Here is a 17,909-nt window from a genome sequence, read left to right on the forward strand (position 1 = left end):
GGAGCTACCTTTTTTGCCACTATAATTTTGAAAATTAATGTTTAAATGTCCTTCAAAAGTAAGTAAATAGATCCGAAACATATAAAATGCTGTTAATCCGGCCGTGGACCAAGCTATTATTGCAAAAATCGGTGAATACAACCAACTGTCACTAAGAATTTCATCTTTGGACCAAAAACAAGCAAGGGGTGGAATACCACAAAGAGAAAGTGTACCCACTAAAAAAGCAATTTGTGTAATTGGCACATGCTTTCTTAAACCGCCCATAAAAACCATATTCTGGCTTTTATCTGGAGAATATCCAACAATAGCTTCCATGGAATGAATAATGGATCCGGATCCTAAAAACAACAATGCCTTCGAATAAGCATGAGTAATCAAATGAAATAAAGCGGCTCGATAAGACCCCATACCTAGAGCTACCATCATATAACCCAGTTGGGACATTGTAGAATAGGCTAAACCCCTCTTAATATCTTTTTGAGCAAGAGCTAAAGTAGCCCCTAATAATACTGTTATTATACCTATCAAAGATATTAGATTCATTATGTAAGGTATAACTATGAAAAGAGGAAGAAGGCGGGCTACAAGAAAAATTCCCGCTGCTACCATAGTGGCAGCATGTATAAGAGCCGAAATAGGAGTAGGCCCCTCCATGGCATCAGGTAACCATACATGAAGGGGAAACTGCGCAGATTTAGCAACTGCGCCGGCAAATAATAAAGAGGCACATAAAGTAACAAATAAAAAATGAACCTCATTATTATAAATCACGTTATTAAATATTTCGAACAAATCTTGAAATTCGAAACTTCCCGTTATCCAATAAAAACCTAAGATTCCTAATAATAAACCAAAATCGCCTATCCGATTAGTTACAAACGCTTTTTGACAAGCGTTTGCCGCAACAGGTCGTGTGAACCAAAACCCTATTAATAGATAAGAACACATTCCAACCAATTCCCAAAAAATATAAATTTGTATCAAATTAGAACTAGTAACTAATCCCAACATTGAAGTATTGAATAAACTCATATAAGCAAAAAATCTCAAATATCCTTGATCATGAGACATATAATTGTCACTATAAATAAGAACAAAAATTCCAACAGTAGTGATTAATATTGACATAATAGAGGTAAGTGAATCAATAAAGTAGCCAAACTCGAAAGAAAAATCATTATTGATGGTCCAAGACCATCCATATTGATAGATAGAACTTCTATTTATTTGCTGAATAGACAGATCGACCGAAAAAATCATAACTATACTTAACAATAAAATATTGGGAAAAGCCCACATACGACGAAGATTTTTTGTTGCCGTCGGAAAAAGTAGGAGTCCCATTCCTATTAAAATAGGAATTGGAAGTGGCACAAAAGGTATGATCCATGAATATTGATATGTATGCTCCATAAAAACTTTTTTCTTATTCTTTCTTAATTAATCGTTTCTGATTCACCGGCTCTTATCTCTTTTGATGGAAAGGGAGCAATAATACAATCAAGATATTACAAAGTTAACTGGAATTTTCTATTATTAATCTTTTAATCTTTCTCAAATATTTCAAAAATATTCAAATTTCGAAGTTAGAAGTAATCAAATGATATCACCGAGTTACTAATGGAAAAAAAAAATATTCTTTTTTTTTTTCAAAATTATGTATCCTTTAACAGATTAATTACGAGTCTCATTCGAATTTGATTGAAAATGAAAATTGGGCATACTCTCTCTTCGAGCTTGACCAATTACCAATTAATAGAAAAAAATTCAAGTTTGTTTTTTATTAGGTAAATAAAATGGTTTTTTTACATTTTTTTGTTTTGATGTATTTTTCGTGTATAAATGGAGATGTATAAATTATAAATGTAGGACGACAAAAAAAATAGGCAGAGATAGAGAAGGAAAGACTCTTTTTTACGTTTTTTTGATTTCATCAATTCAATTTATATATCATAATAGATCCTAATCTATCCTATAGATTTGAATGGAGATATAAAAAAGAAAGGTACCAATAAATTAAATACAAATTCTTCTTTTTTTCTGGATAGTGTATGGAATATAAATAAAAAAAGGTTATATCATATTTTTTTTTTTTTTTTTTTCTAGAATAGAAGCATTTTATGTTATTTTCCCATCTCTATTTAGTTCTTATGAAATTTATATAGTAGTATATAGATAATTATAATCTAGAAAATCTATTAATCTAGAAAATCTATAGGAATAGATAAATAATGACATAAAGACACCGATCATTTTGTTTTAAAAATAGATGTCTTTGACATCCAACTATAGCACTAAATAACCTTTTTTTTGAATGGCAGTTCCAAAAAAACGTACTTCTACATCAAAAAAGCGTATTCGAAAAAATGTTTGGAAAAAGAAAGGATATTGGGCGGCGTTGAAAGCTTTTTCATTATCGAGATCTATTTTTACGGGTAATTCAAAAAGTTTTTTTGTACGACAAATAATTTTTTTTTAATCTGAATTGGTTTAACTCGAATAAGATACAAAGGTTTTCTTTTTTGAATATCTTTTTTTTTTTCATTTCCGGGATGGGGATTCTCATTTTCCCCATCGCCCCATTTGGTATCTTAGTGTTATAATAATTTGTTATTTTTATAATATTCAATTTCAATTTATAATAATAAATAATTAAATAATTAAATAATAAAAATTTGTATATTTATACTATAGCTATATCGGAGCACATATATATAAGAGCTTTAACTGGGTTGTTGAAACTAATCCATTAAGTTTCAATTTTGTAACTTTATGAATCATTATTTCTCTGAATTACTATATATCCTTCCCTTGCTTTCAACCCAATTGAGAAAACTCCCTTTATAATTTAGTGGATATACAAATAATGTATCAATTTAAAATGATCTAAAAAAATTCTATGTTTGTATAAGAAGATGAATCAAGACATATTTTTAGAATTCGAAATTCGAAATACTTTTTTGAAGTATGGTACAATTATGACAGGAATCGAAACGCTTTTTATATAACGTAACGTGTACAACCCAATATCTAGTTGGTTTGATAAATCCTTAAAACGCAAAATCCTAACGATTAATACAAAGCTATGCAAATTACATAAATCTTTTGAAATCATTGGATGTGGTGCTGAAATTGTGATCTCTAAAAATAATATTTTTTCATTCATTTATTCATTCAATTGATAAGCATTTTTTTTTTTATAGATTCATAAAAATCATATAAAAGAATGAGAGATGAATCATTAAAAAATTAAAATGATAAAGAACATTTTTTTGTTGAATTCTATCTATGAATTGAAGTTACAACTAGTTAGTTTAGTTACAATAGAGGAGTTCTCTTTTAGGAAAACACAAACTATAAAATCTCTGTTGAAATAATTAAATATTAAATTAAATATTAAATAAAAAAAAGGATAATTAAATAAAACGATAAATAATAAAGATTCTTTTTGAACCTTCAAATTGCTATTTAAACGAGTTTTTATTCATCAATTTAAATTAAATGCTTCTTTTACATTTTACATTGAATTGACCCCTTCACCTTCAATCTCGACGATTGAATAAAAAATGGCTTATTATGATTTCGAGCAAGCCGCTATGGTGAAATCGGTAGACACGCTGCTCTTAGGAAGCAGTGCTAGAGCATCTCGGTTCGAGTCCGAGTAGCGGCATAGTATCTTCTAAAAGAGATAGAATAAGTCCTATAATGAATTTAATTCCTGATTTCCATTCCATAAAATCTAGAAACCCTCGCTTTTTTCAGAATTCTTATGATTTTTTCAACTTTAGAGCATATATTAACTCATATATCCTTTTCGGTCGTTTCAATTGTAATTACAATTCATTTTTTAACCTTATTCTTATTAGTCGATGAAGTCGTAGGACTATATGATTCATCAGAAAAGGGCATGATAGTTACCTTTTTCTGTATAACAGGATTATTAGTCACTCGTTGGATTTATTCAGGACATTTCCCATTAAGTGATTTATATGAATCATTAATCTTTCTTTCATGGGGTTTCTCCCTTATTCATATGGTTTACTATTTTAAAAAGCGTAAAAATGATTTAAGCGCAATAACCGCACCAAGTGTTATTTTTACCCAAGGCTTTGCCACTTCGGGTCTTTTAACCAAAATGCATCAATCCGCAATATTAGCGCCTGCTCTCCAATCCCAGTGGTTAATGATGCACGTAAGTATGATGGTATTAGGCTATGCAGCTCTTTTATGTGGATCATTATTATCAGTAGCTCTTCTAGTCATTACATTTCGAAAAGCCATAAAAATTATTGGTAAAAACAATAATTTATTAAATCAGTCATTTTCGTTTGGCGAAATCCAATACATGAATGAAAGAAGCAATGTTTTATTAAACACTTATTTTCTTTCTTCTAAAAATTTTTACAGGTATCAATTGACTCAACAATTGGATCGTTGGAGTTATCGTATTATTAGTCTCGGGTTTATCTTTTTAACCATAGGAATTCTTTCGGGAGCCGTATGGGCTAATGAGGCGTGGGGATCATATTGGAATTGGGACCCAAAGGAAACTTGGGCATTTATTACTTGGACCGTATTCGCGATTTATTTACATACCCGAACAAATAAAAATTTGGAAGGTGTAAATTCCGCACTTGTGGCTTCTATGGGATTTCTTATAATTTGGATATGCTATTTTGGGGTCAATCTATTAGGAATAGGTTTACATAGTTATGGTTCATTTACATTAACATCTAATTGAATTGAATAAAAAGGCTAAGCCTAACAAATACTAAGATAGGACAGCGTATATATAAGAAAACTTATTGTAAGCTGTCAAGAACCTTTTGAATCACTCCACTACTTGATTCAAAAGGTTCTAACAAAAGCCAAAGATGTCTGATTAAAATTCAATTTAATTCTTTTACCTTTTTTTACTTAACTTAAACTTAAGAGAAGAAAAAAGACTTCTTTCTTTTTTTTTTCACTGTACAACGAACAATTTTAAAAATCATAGGATTACTTTTTGATTTTTTGTTTTATTCATCAAAACTATCTATAAAAATAATTATATAGAATAGTTTCGACCTTCTCACCTGATAATGAGAGGACAAAATCCGGATAAATACCAATACCTATTACTGGTAGAAAGATAGAGATCGAAACAAATAACTCTCGTGGTCCAGAATCAAAAAAATAAGAACTTTGAGCATTAAATAGCTTGTATCCATAGAACATTTGACGTGACATAGATAATGAATAAATAGGAGTTAATATCATTCCAATTGACATTACGAAAGTAATTAGTATTTTTGGCATTAAAAAATATTTTTGGCTGGTAATTATTCCAAAAAAGACTATCAACTCTGCAACAAAACCACTCATGCCCGGTAATGCAAGAGAAGCCATCGATAAGATACTGAACATCGTAAATATTTTTGGAATCGGAATAGCCATTCCACCCATTTCGTCGAGATAAAAAAGACGCATTCTATCATAACTCGTTCCTGCCAAGAAAAAAAGTGCAGCACCGATAAATCCATGAGATATTATTTGTAAAATAGCTCCGTTGAGTCCCGTATCAGTTATAGAGCCAATTCCTATAATTATGAAACCCATATGAGATACGGAGGAATAGGCTATTCTTTTTTTTAAATTCCGTTGACCAAGAGATGTTGAAGCTGCATAAATTATTTGCATTGTACCCACTATTATCAACCAGGGAGAAAATATGGAATGAGCGTGGGGTAATAATTCCATATTGATGCGAACTAATCCATACGCTCCCATTTTTAATAAAATTCCGGCTAGAAGCATACAAGTACTGTAATGTGCCTCCCCATGGGTGTCTGGTAACCACGTATGTAAGGGTATAATCGGCGATTTGACAGCAAAAGCAATAAGAAATCCAATATAGAATATGATTTCCAGTGCGACAGGATACGATTGATTAGCTAATGTTTCAAAATTTAATGTTGGTTCATTAGAACCGTATAAACCGATACCCAAAACTCCTATTAATAAAAAAATGGAACCCCCCGCAGTGTACAAAATAAATTTTGTAGCCGAGTACAGACGTTTCTTTCCCCCCCACATGGATAGAAGTAGATAAACGGGAATTAATTCGAACTCCCACATGATGAAAAAAAGTAAAAGGTCTCGAGAAGAAAATGATCCTATTTGACCACTGTACATTGCTAGCATCAAGAAATGGAATAATCGCGAATCTCGAGTAACTGGCCAAGCCGCCAAAGTAGCTAAAGTAGTGATAAATCCTGTCAGTAAAATGGGCCCTATAGAAAGTCCATCTATTCCCAATCTCCAGTAAAAATCAAAAAAATTTATCCATTTATAATCTTCCTCCAGCTGGATTAATGGATCGTCCAATCGGAAATGATAACAAAATGCATAGGTTGTTAGAAGGAGTTCAAATATGCATATACACATAGTATACCACTTAATTAGCTTATTTCCTCTATGAGGAAGAAAGAAAATTAAAGAACCTGCAGATATTGGTAAAACTACAATTATTGTTAACCAAGGAAAATAATTCGTGGTAAAGACAAGATGCACTTGGACCAGAAAAACCCGTGCTCAAAAAAGATTTTTTTTGAGCACGGGTTTTTTCAGTAAAAAAAAAATAAAATGGATTCAAAATGTATTCAAGTGGGGTTTTCGGGAACGTATCAATAAGCTAGACCCATACTTCGAGTTGTTTCATGCCATAAATAAACTCGAACGCTCAAGAAATCTGTTGGACAAGCGGATTCACATCTCTTACAACCAACACAGTCTTCTGTTCTTGGAGCGGAAGCAATTTGCTTAGCTTTACATCCATCCCAAGGTATCATTTCTAACACATCGGTGGGGCAGGCTCGGACACATTGAGTACACCCTATACATGTATCATAAATTTTTACTGAATGTGACATGGGATCTATAATTTTTTGAACATCATAAAATTTCAATCTAGTAAACTTGTAAATGAATCATTATAGTTAAACACCAGATGAATCAACGATTTACCAGAAATTTTCTAATCAATTTCCTTCGGGATCAACTCATAAGAAAGGACCAAGATACTTTGATTTCTTACGTTTTCGAAAACATGATGTAGATTCCAACATATTGGACATGCTAATTCAAATTGGTGAATCTTATAATTTAATATTATTAATATTACTTATTCAACAAAGTTGATTGATTGATACGCGTTGATTTTCTGTTACGATAAATTGAGGAAACAATAGCTGATCCAATAGCTGCTTCAGCGGCTGCAATAGCTATAACAAAAATTGATAAAATATTTCCTTTTAATTGCCGACTATCAAAAAAATCAGAAAATGTTACAAAATTTATATTAACCGCATTCAGTATAAGTTCAAGACACATAAGGGCCCGAACCATATTTCGACTCGTGATCAATCCATAAATACCGATAGAAAATAAATAGGCACTCAAAACAAGTATATGTTCGAGCATCATTGACCAACTCCTTATCAATTTCGATTCATTTTAATATGAACAATAATTCAACGGATTTGATTGACTAGAATAGAATATAACAAAAAGAATATATTGGAAATATCTCGAATAAACGAATTTCTATTTTATATTTTATACACGAACAAGAATTCAAGGAAAATAGATGCGATAAGACAGAAAAAAGTTTAATTTGGATTGCTTGCTATTCCTAGTTAGAAAGATTTATTACTGACGAGCCACAGCAATTGCACCTATCAAAGCAACTAAAAGAATTAGTGAAATGAATTCAAATGGAAGAAAAAAATCTGTTGCTAAATGAATTCCAATTTGTTGACTATTACTTATCAAATCTTGTTCTATAATTTGGTTTGATCTTGTAGTCCAAATAATCCCGTACCATGATGTATCTAATATAGTAGTAATTAGCGAAACAAGAATACTTGTACAAATCAACGAAGTAAGGCCATTCCCAATGGTCCACAGATTAAAATTTTTATAATATTCTGAACCATTCATGAACATCACAGCAAATAGGATTAAAACATTTATGGCTCCCACATAAATAAGAAGCTGGGCAGCAGCTACAAAATGAGAATTTGAGAGAATATAGAATAAGGATATACAAACAAGAACCAATCCCAATGAAAAGGCAGAAAAAATTGGATTGGTAAGTAATACCACTCCCAGGCCCCCTAATATAAGACCCGATCCCAGAAAAACTAAAAGAAAATCGTGTATTGGTCCAGGCAAATCCATTATATGTAAAATAAGAGATAAATAAATCGAAATGCTTTTCATGATCTTATTGACCCGACCAGGAATTTTTTTTTTATGATACGTTCCTAATTGAATAAAATCCTAATCTATTAGGTGTGAATTGATCTAAGTACAATTATTGTTTCGTTTTTAATTCTTTTTTTTTGTTCGGTTCGAAAGGGTATTTTGTTTTTTGAAACTATATATTTCGAAATAATTACGAATATATTAATAGATTTTCAAGAAAAATGAATTCGAAATTCTTATCAACCAGTTAATTTGTAATTGAATTTTTATTTATTGACCAAACAAAGAGTAAAGGCCTCATTCTTTTAAGTCAAACCAAATATTCTTTTAACTTAAACCAAAACGGAACCTTAAAAGAATTGGAAATTTCTCTTTAATAGAATAGGAGGTTTACTTACTCAGTTTTTCTTTGAGGCGAATTCAAAATTGTTCGAATTGTATAATCGTCAATTACTGACATTGGTAAACGGCCCAAAGCAATTTGATTATAATTCAATTCGTGACGGTCGTAAGTAGAAAGTTCATATTCTTCAGTCATTGATAAACAATTTGTTGGACAATACTCAACGCAGTTACCACAAAATATACAAATTCCGAAATCAATACTGTAATTAAGCAATCGTTTTTTTCTAATATCCGTTTCAAATTTCCAATCAACAACAGGCAGATCTATAGGGCATACACGAACACATACTTCACAAGCAATGCATTTATCAAATTCAAAATGGATTCGCCCACGGAAACGCTCTGATGCGATTAATTTTTCATAAGGGTATTGAATAGTTACAGGTAAACGATTTGCGTGGGATAAGGTAATCATGAAACCTTGACCAATGTACCTTGCTGCTCGGACTGTTTGGTGGCCATAATTCATGAACCCAGTTACCATAGGGAACATATCGTGAATATCTATGAATAATTTTATGTTTGTTTCTTTCTCTTGTTTGAACCAAGTCATGAATCTCGTATTCTTTTTTTCTTTACAGTGAAAGAAGTTGGAAAGAAGTTGTTAATAATAGATTACCGAGAGAAATGGTGTAAAAGAAATTTCCATCCAAGATTTAATAATTGGTCCATTCTTAACCTAGGTAAAGTCCATCTTGTTGCGATAGAAATAAACAAAAACAAATAAGTTTTAGCTAATGTAATAAAGATACCAATTGTCGTTCCAAAGATTCCATTCATTTTATTTATTTCAAATAGCTCAGGGACGAATACGTACGGAATGGAAATATTCCAACCCCCCAAGTAAAGAACTGTTACAAATAAGGAAGAAAGTAATAGATTTAGATAGGAAGCAACATAAAATAAACCAAATTTGATACCCGAATATTCGGTTTGATACCCTGCTACTAATTCTTCCTCGGCTTCTGGTAAATCAAAAGGTAATCTCTCACATTCTGCTAGAGAAGAAATTAGAAAAACGATAAACCCTATTGGCTGACGCCACAAATTCCATCCCCAAACCCCATATTTTGATTGCGCCTCAACTATATCAACTGTACTTGAGCTGTTAGATAATTATAGTCGATGATAACATCACTGTTCCCATCGCTAGTCCAAAACCGTACATGAGGTTTTCAACTCATACGGCTCCTCGTGGGTCACAAATAAATTTAAGGACCGAATCAGTATTATTTCTCTTCGTATGGTTGTAGAATAGATAGAGAAAAAATGGATTGGAAGGTCCAAAATTATACCAATGGAATTCTGTCTGCTATATTATGAAGAATAAAAAAAGTGCTTCTGAATTGATCTCGCCCGTTACTAATTTCAATTTTTATTTGTTGAGTAATAACTTAAGCCTTCAATAAAATACTTCTTGTAGAAATATCAATAGATATTTCAACCCATTGTTTTCGATTACGAAAAAAATTAAATATTACATTAGCTCATAAATCATGACACAGATTATATCTCTCTATATATATGAAAGAAAGAATAAAAAAAAAAAAAATATTTATTTTTTATTCTTTCTTTTTCGTTCCTATTCTTCTTTCTGATCTGAGAAAATTACGAATGGGGGCTTAAACTAAAAAATAGTAAAGGATTATTTCGTTCCTGATAGTCATTACTTTAATCGGTGGATAGGAGCATACTCTGGACCGGAATCGTGGGTAGTACTGCCTACTCATTTCTACTAATTTAAAGCCCCAATTAGTATTCTTTTTATGTTATCCAGAAATATCCTTTTTATATAATTTACATAATCTCCATTACTAATCCTTTGTGTATTTTGGTGTTCCTAACCATCCACTCATTTTTTTGTTCAATCCCCCGTTTGGTTTGGCAATACATGTATGGGAATCTATACAAAGGATAGCCAAAACTCTATACGGTTGATCTTTTGAGCCCGCTTCAAGCTAGATTGACTAATCAACCCGTCTTGGGGTAAAGACTTCTTCCACTTATGTTTTCTTCCACTTAACTCTTGTACATAGGAAATGAGATTAAATTTTTTTTTGTTTAATTTACTGCGAATTTATAAGCTGCTTTCTTTCACTCATATATAACTATCTAATTTAGTTTATCAACCTGAAGGATAATAAAATAACGAAGATATCTATTCAATCCATTCAGCTTATTTTATAGAACGAAAGGAATAGGGAAAAGAAAAGTTTATATTTCAACGAATCGCACGTAGAGATATTGATAAAACACATAGAGTTAATGGTATTTCATAACTAATCGATTGAGCAGCAGCTCGCAGACCACCTAAAAAGGAATATTTATTATTTGATCCGTATCCTGACATAAGAAGTCCAACAGGAGCAATACTTGAAATGGCAATCCATAAAAAAATACCGATATTGAGATCGGCTAAAATAAGGCGAGAGCTAAAAGGAATTACTGAAAAACTTAGTAAAATGGATATGACTGCTATAGACGGTCCAATACGGAATAAACGAGTATTTCCTCTAGATGGAAGAATATTCTCTTTGAAAAGCAGTTTTGTTCCATCTGCTAGAGCTTGAAGAATTCCCAAAGGGCCGGCGTATTCAGGCCCAATACGTTGTTGTATTCCTGCAGATATTTCTCTTTCTAACCATACAATTACTAGTACACCTATTGTGATTCCCAATACAAGAGTCAAAATAGGGACAAACATCCATATGATCCCATAGACCTCTTTTAAGGATTCCAATCTGTAAAAGGAATTGATATCTTCTACTTCTGTTGTATAAATTATCATTTCAACGATCAACTTCTCCCATAATGATATCTATGCTACCTAGTATCGTCATAATATCAGCCAATTTCATTCTTTTAACTAACTGAGGAAGAATTTGCAAATTGATAAAACCCGGCGGGCGAATTTTCCATCTCCAAGGAAAACCACTTTGATCTCCTATCAGAAAAATTCCTAATTCTCCCTTTGGGGCTTCCATTCTCGCATAAAGTTCTTGTCTCGGTAATTCAAATGTAGGAGAAGGTTTTTTACTAATGAATCGATATTCAAAATCATTCCATTCTGGATCCCTTTCTCGATCAAAACATCGGATTTCTAAATTCTCATAGGGACCCCCCGGAATTCCTTCCAGGGCCTGTTGAATTATTTTTATGGATTCCGTCATTTCACTGATTCGGACTAAATAACGAGCTAATGAATCTCCTTCTTTTTGCCACTGGATTTCCCAATCAAATTCGTCGTAACACTCATAATGATCAACTTTACGAAGATCCCATTTGATTCCAGAGGCTCGTAGCATTGGGCCGGATAGACCCCAATTTATTGCTTCTTCTCCACCAATAACCCCTACCCCTTCAACTCGTTCTAAAAAAATAGGATTTCGCGTAATAAGTTTTTGATATTCAACAATTCCTGTTAAAAAATAATCACAGAAATCCAAACATTTATCTATCCAGCCATAGGGTAGATCGGCCGCTACTCCTCCGATACGAAAATAATTATGCATCATTCTCATACCGGTGGCAGCTTCGAATAGATCATATACTAATTCTCTTTCTCTGAAAATATAGAAAAAGGGGGTCTGTGCACCAATATCGGCCATAAAAGGTCCAAGCCATAATAGATGAGAAGCTATACGACTCAACTCCAACATAATTACTCTGATATAGCTGGCTCTTTTAGGGACTTGAATATTGCCCAATTGTTCTGGTCCATTTACGGTTATTGCTTCCGTGAACATAGTGGCTAAATAATCCCAACGTGTTACATAAGGCAAATATTGTATAATTGTTCGGTTTTCCGCAATTTTTTCCATTCCTCTGTGTAAATAACCTAATATTGGTTCACAGTCAACAACATCTTCACCATCTAGAGTAACGATGAGACGAAGAACACCGTGCATTGATGGGTGGTGAGGTCCCATATTGACTATCATAAGGTCTTTTTCTGTAGCTGATAGATTCATAAGTTTTTCCTCGATTCATTCTTACATGAATTGTTGAAAACGAAAAGAAGTACATCAAAATGAAAAATATAATAAATCGACTAATTCAATCAAATTAACGATTTTTTGATTCCCGAATATCCAACTCACTAATTAATTCTTTATAACGTATGTTATTTTTCTTTGATAAATAAGACAGAAGCCGTTGACGTTTTCCTAGAATTTTACGTAGACCTCTCTGAGATAAATAGTCTTTTTTGTGCAATTCCAAATGTGAAGTAAGTCTTCGTATCTTATTGGTGAAACTGACTATTTGAAATTCAACGGACCCCTTGTTTTCTTCTTTTTTTTCTTGAAAAATAACTGAGATGAATGAATTTTTTACCATAAAACAAAAATTTCTCTCCCCCTTTTTTTGAATGTGAATTTTACTGATCAGTAATAATAATAATACCATTCATTTTAATATGCACAATGATTTTAAGTTCGTTATGAACTTTATAATTTTTTCAAATAAAATTAATCAATCCGGTTTTCAATCATAATATATGGAAAAATGTACCATTGACGAATTTTCAAACGCGGATACATATGTATCCTTACCATACTGAAACGACTGCCATTATTACTATTAAACCAATAGCGATTCATACAAGCTAAATCTTCTAATCGATAATTGGGCCAAAGAAAGAACTTTAATTTAATTAGTTTCTTTTTATCACTATCAAGATGTTTGTTTTTATTCAAAACTTGACCACAGTTTTTTACATTATTTAAAAATACTGGATTTCTATGCATACCATTTTTATCCCTTGAATTGAAAGAAATTCGAATTCGCAATTCTCTCCGGTGGTTAGGGGATAAAATATTTTCAGGAATAAACAAATCATAATGATTTTTGTCTTTATTTTCAGTCATTTTTTGATGTCTTGCAATGGATTCATCAAAATTATTTTTTTCAATATAGTTTTTTTTTTTGCGTCTTTTTTTTTTTTTGCGTCTTTGATTAATTTCATGTTTATTTTTATGAACCAATGAAATACTTATAGTTTGATATAGAATAAATTGTCCATCAATTTCTACATACCGGCGAATTGGTTCGATAATCAATACTCCTTTTTTGAGTAGGTATTGATAAGTTAAAAGTAACTTATCCGCCGAATCCATCAAAATATCCAGATTCGTTCCTCCTCTTCTAACAGAGTATAGAAAAGTTTCATTCATATTTATCAGGCCAAGAATGAAAGAATATGCTTTGATATTTTTGATTATTTTTTCATCGAAAGAATCAGCATCCCATCCGAATTGAAAATACAAATACTTTTGTAGGAATAAACGAGCTTCTCTCTTGCTCTCGTCTTCCTTTCTATGTTTTTTTGATTTACCAGAATCTTCTTCAACATCTTTTTCTTGATTGTCTGATTTACCTTTTTCTTGATCTGATTTACCTTTTTCTTGATTGGATGATTTACCTTTTTCTTGATTGGATGATTTACCTTTTTCTTGATTGTATGATTTACCTTTTTCTTGATTGGATGATTTACCATAATCTTCTTCAACATCTTTTTCTTGATTGTATGATTTACCTTTTTCTTGATTGGATGATTTACCATAATCTTCTTCAACATCTTTTTCTTGATTGTATGATTTACCTTTTTCTTCATTGTATGATTTACCATAATCTTCTTCAACATCTTTTTCTTGATTGTATGATTTACCTTTTTCTTCATTGTATGATTTACCATAATCTTCTTCAACATCTTTTTCTTGATTGTATGATTTACCTTTTTCTTGATTGGATGATTTACCTTTTTCTTGATTGGATGATTTACCATAATCTTCTTCAACATCTTTTTCTTGATTGTATGATTTACCTTTTTCTTGATTGGATGATTTACCTTTTTCTTGATTGGATGATTTACCATAATCTTCTTCAACATCTTTTTCTTGATTTGAGAGAACGGATCTAAATTTTCTTTTTTTTTTTGCATCTGATACAAGATCCTCTTTTTTTCCATTAAAATTAAAATTGAAAAGAAGTAGTTTTATTGGTATGATCCATGGTTCAACCTTATATGCATTATATAGTAGCACAAATTCTGGGAAGAACCAAAGTTCCAGATTCGATATTTGATAATTATTAAAATTATTAATCACAGTCTTAATATTTTTCTTACTCTTGGTACTGGTTTTCTTACTCTTGGTACTGGTCTTCTTACTCTTGGTACTGGTATCGACCCAGGACTCAATATCGGTCTTATTTCTAAGACAAAAATTAAGAATTCTCCAATTAAAAAATTTTCTATGCGAAAATTTCCCCGTTTTCCCCGTTTTCCCCGTTAGATAATTATGGATAGGAATATCCCCCAATATATCAAAAAATTTTCGTTTATCCATGTTGTAATTATAAGGAATCTCTTCCCTCTTATTTACTTGTAATGGTGATCCATAAGTATATGAGTCCCTCATATCTTGATATATAATAAATATATATGATAATAAATTATATCTATAGTGTTTTTTAAAATTATCTTTTTTATATTTTTGTTCTTGATTCCGTTTTTGTTCTTGATTCAGTTTATATTCTTGATTCAGTAATGAATTCGCTTGAAAATCATTTTTTTTTTCGTAATGTATTAATCTTTCTTTTTCATCTGAATCCCATTTTGTTAAATCTTTATTTTGAGCCATATAGTGTTGATTGACTCTATTTCGCCATTGTTCTGGTACTAATCTAAGCCATATACTCTGAACTAAATCGTATTGATAATCGTATTGATAATGACTCCTTAACCAGTTTTTCCATTCCTTTATTCCAGAGATTTTTTGTCTTAACCCATAATGATGTTTTAATTGGGAATGAGATATTCCTTGTTCTTCAAAATAATCTTTTATTTCATTTTTAAGAAAAAGAGATGTTCCGTGATATTGAAGGATAGGTTTGAATTTAATAACTTGGGTTTGTGATAATTTGTAAAATACATATGCTTGTGAGAGGGAGGATAAGTCACAAAAAGCTTTTGCATTTTGATTTCTAATATTCGAAAGTGAGTTTTTTATATTTTTTATAGTTGAAATAAAATGAATTGTATTTTTATTTGGTTTATTAATTCTTTCTTGATTTGCTTCATTATTGTAAATGAATTTATCAATCATTTTTTTTGTTGATTCAAGAAAAAGTTGTGGATTGGGTCTTGGAATATTAATGATATATTTAATGATATATAGAAAAATATCTATGTATATCTTTTGAATAAAAAGTTTTATAAATAAATAGAATTTACGGATTAATCGAATATTTCTTCTTTTTAATATTTTCCAAAATTTTTTTGATGATTCTAATTTCTTGTCTTTTATAATTTTTTCTATTTGATTTTTGATTGTGTTTGTTCTCTCAGTCAGATCTTTTATCTTTTTTTCTGTTAATGAATAATTTGTCCGCTCCATAGATTGAATTTGAAGGGATGATTCGTCAATCATCTTATTACTGATTATCGAATCTTTTTTAGTTTCGCCCAAATCTTTTTTAGTTTCGCCCAATTCTTCTCTCAACTCCAAAACTGGATTTCTTTTTGAAAGTTTTTTTATTATTCCCTTTACAAATGGAATTTTTGTTTCTCCTGAGACTTTTCGAAACAATTTTTTTCCTTTTTTAAAAATTTTCCATTTTTCACTTTTTTTTTCTAGTTCGTTAAAAATAGGCTGAAAAAACGAAGGCCGTCTTCGAGGAGGACCGCAAGGTAAGTCACTTTCCAGTCCACAAGCTGTTAAAAAGCAAAAATCATTCTTTTTAACTTTCTTTTTTTTCATTGGATCTTTATGCTTTTTTTTCATTGGATCTTTATGCTTTTTTTTCATTGGATCTTTATGAGAGGGTTTCAGTTTAGATCCGCGCCAAGGTTTCAGGCGAAAAGGATATAGGATCTTGATCTGGATACCTTCTGATAACCAATTTTTTGGAAAGTCTTTTGTGGAGAATTGAAGACCATTATAAGTGCATTTAACATGTATTTCTCGCTTCCAACCCTTGAAATCCGTGGACCACTCAGGAATTTGAAATAATAATATACGGACAATGTTTTTAGCTATTATCAATGAAGGTAATAGAATATATTTTCTAAAAATCGATTGGGCTATTAACATGATGCCCCTTGGTCCTTGACCAAAAAAGACGATATCCCAAAATTCTGCTGCGTCCAGCAGGAAGTCATCTGCCTCTGACTCTTGTCTTCTTTTTTCTTTCTCTTTTTTGTCTCCTTTTTGTATCTCTTCTATGCTTTCTCTTCTTTTTTCTTCCTCTTTGTCTCTTTCTTGTATCTTTTCTATGCTTTCTCTTATCTCTTCGTCTTCTTCTCTTATGTCCTCCTCATTTTCTGTATAATCAGAAATTTGTGATTCTTTGTTTTTCCATATCCAATTTCGAGATATTAGTTTTATCAGCCAAGAAATATCAGAATACAAAGATCTGAACACTCTGAAGAAGAGGCTGTCTACTCTGTCAAAAAAAAGTGGGGAATGCACATTTGATTGAAACAGTTCCCCATTAATTATTTTACGTCTTTGGGCACGCACGGCACCTTTTATTATGTCTCGACGAAAATTCGGTTCTGGCGAATATTCCATCAAAGATAGGTCGTTTTCTATATCGTTTGGTAGAAAAAAATCATCCTTTAACTCCTCCTTAGAAAAAACTATTGCGTACCGGAAGATTCTTGAACGAATTGCATAATCTGTTATCATGTGTTCCTCGCCTCCTCTATGGTGTTGTTCGAAAATGTCGAGTAGTTTGTATGACCATCGAGGAACTTCTTTACTTATTTCTTTTATTCCATTACTTATTTCTTTTATTCCATTAGATTTTTTTATAATTGTTTGATTGTCGGGATTAGTTATAACTATATTGCATAAAAATTTCAAAATTTTGACTCGATCCTCGGAATCGATATTTCCCTGTTCATCTTCTGTTTCTGTCAATAAAGAAAGTTCTTTTTCTGTTGATAATGATTTGAGTGTATCTATTGTCTGTTCATCTTCTGTTTCTGTCAATAAAGAAAGTTCTTTTTCTGTTGATAATGATTTGAGTGTATCTATTGTCTGTTCATCTTCTGTTTCTGTCAATAAAGAAAGTTCTTTTTCTGTTGATAATGATTTGAGTGTATCTATTGTCTGTTCATCTTCTGTTTCTGTCAATAAAGAAAGTTCTTTTTCTGTTGATAATGATTTGAGTGTATCTATTGTCTGTTCATCTTCTGTTTCTGTCAATAAAGAAAGTTCTTTTTCTGTTGATAATGATTTGAGTGTATC

Source organism: Durio zibethinus, unplaced genomic scaffold, assembly GCF_047325235.1.
Source record: "Durio zibethinus cultivar Kanyao isolate XHJ-2024 unplaced genomic scaffold, ASM4732523v1 HiC_scaffold_304, whole genome shotgun sequence".
Taxonomy (NCBI): domain Eukaryota; kingdom Viridiplantae; phylum Streptophyta; class Magnoliopsida; order Malvales; family Malvaceae; genus Durio; species Durio zibethinus.